Source organism: Acanthisitta chloris, unplaced genomic scaffold, assembly GCF_000695815.1.
Source record: "Acanthisitta chloris isolate BGI_N310 unplaced genomic scaffold, ASM69581v1 scaffold9506, whole genome shotgun sequence".
In the NCBI taxonomy this organism is placed as follows: Eukaryota; Metazoa; Chordata; class Aves; order Passeriformes; family Acanthisittidae; genus Acanthisitta; species Acanthisitta chloris.
In genome coordinates this window covers 26,007-28,397 of record NW_008676490.1, presented here as the reverse complement: position 1 = coordinate 28,397, position 2,391 = coordinate 26,007, and positions in this window count along the sequence as shown.

Here is a 2,391-nt window from a genome sequence, read left to right as displayed (position 1 = left end):
GGAGCACTGCATGGGATTGCTATATTGTTACACTGTTATATGTAACATCATGTTACAATCTACTGCCACTGTTAGCCACCAGTATATGGATGGTGGATATGTTGTCCACCACCACACCATGCCTGCCTGCTCAACAGCAGAGCAGCGGTTCCAGACAGCCTGAGAAGAGATACTCAGCTGTGCAGAGCTCCTCAGTCCTCAGAGCAAAGTGCATTTCCTTATGCAAAACCACCCCCTGCCAGCATGTGCCTTCAAAGGTGCACTGAGCTGGCCCCAAAGAATAAAAATCTGCTAACACAGCAGTGATTCATGCTGAATTTTTATTTCAACGTTATGCAACTGCATAAGTATAAATAACCGTGTTCAATATATAACAATAATGACATCCATAAGGAGTTTCTTAAAGAAAATAAGACTGCAAACACTTTATTGCACAAACCCTAACAATTTCTTTTTTTTTTCCTTTTTATTTTTCTTTGTAAGCTGAGAAATCTACTGCAGGAAATCTATAAAAGAACACGTCAGATCTACAACCACATTAAGACTGACCAAGAGGAACACAGGCAGGAAGATTTCTAACAGCTCACTGGTAAGGTAAACACCAACAAACAGGTACTACATAAACACAAGCTTATGCACTGTTACACTTCCAAAATGCAAAGAACTTATTTGTCAGAAGTGATAATGAACTATACAAAATATACATAAAGGCATACTGTAAACAAAAGCTAGATGTGCTTTAAAGGAAACAAGAGGAGAGCTGAAAAAATGCAGAGACTGTAAACTAGGAAATAACTCCCAGACAGAAATGTTATTTTGAAGTGCATTAGCATCCATATGTGGTAACTGCCAAAGCACAGATGAACTGTAAATGTTGAGACCATTTTATCTTTAAAACTTCTCAAAAATTATCCATTGCTTACCAGCTCCTCTGTGAACGAATCAAAGGCAGTATGTATGTTCTAGTGCCACATGGAAAATCAGGAGGAGTTGTTTGTGGTATTGGCTTTTCCTGACAGGTCTGCTGTAACCCAACTCTGTATAATACAGTATTCAGCAGAGGGAAATGAATTCTGCACACTCTCTGTTGTCACACAAGTCTCCAAGTCAAGACTGCACTGTGCTTTTATGAACAATCTTCTAGCTTTTGAGACAGAAAGACAAACCATAAGCTTTAGTTGAAAAGGTAGGGGCCTGGCTCTATTATGGGTACGTGAAACAGAAATAAGTGAAACAACCATTCTATTGATCCCCAGTGATTAAAACCCATGCATCTGCAAGGGCATTTTGTAGTGCTTCTGTACACGTTTCAAATTTTACCTCTCATCTCTCAAAACAAGCTAAATACCTGCACGCTACAGTGATCAAAGTCTACATGTTCCACAGTATACAAAATTTAAATAAGGCTTAGCAAAAGTAAAAAGACAAGTAACATTCTAGCACCAAATAGCTCCAACGGGTTCCTTTGTTACAAAATGCTTCTTTTGTTATTACAGTATTTAACTTTTTTTTTTTTGCATACAAATAAAAAGATTATGTTATGAAATGTATGGAGCTACTCAATGCGTTTAGAAATGAACAGGAAACCCAGAACTGCTTGCTAAAAACAGCAAGTCTATAACATAAGGCCCCAGCTATGTATTTAAATGTATCGGATGTCTAAAACATTTCTGAAGATAAAATACTCAAACTGCTTTTTTTTTTTAATCTTATTTCCTTACTTGTCGTGAAATAGAAAAAAGCTATGGCTGTATGATGCTAATTACACAGACCTAGATGCCATAGTATGTGTTTTCTAAATGTATTATAAACAGGGACGAACATACTAGTACAACAAGTCATGTGCTTATATTTGTGCCTCACACTGTAAGGGCCTGAATTCAAAAAAGGTCAAGGAACTCCAGAGGATTGCAGCAAAAACTAAGCACATGGCATGTGCTTCAGAGTCTCAGCCTTGTCTGAGCTGACAGTCACAGAACACACTCTCAACAGACAAGACAAGAACCACCATTTCACCAGAGAACATAACTCTTGCTGGGATGCCCTGATAAGTGGTCTTCCCACACCTTTAAAGACATCTACTCTAATCAGGCTTTGTGCAGCAGGGAGATGCAGTTATGCCTTGTGTTAGATCTGGTGAAGCAGTCAGCCAGGTACAGTACTATCAAAACCAGATTATTAAAAATACATGTAAAAACTCACAATAAGTCACCATATGTTTTCTGTACTAGTATTTTTTTTTTTTAATTGCTACCTAGGATTTTAAGTAAGTAAAAATGTGGCCTGGGTTGTTGTTGTTTTGCTTTTTTTCCAGTCAGACCAGTGCTTGTGCATGTCCCATGCCAGGTCTGAGTTTAATAATTTGGTTTCATATTTGAGTATGGCAAATAA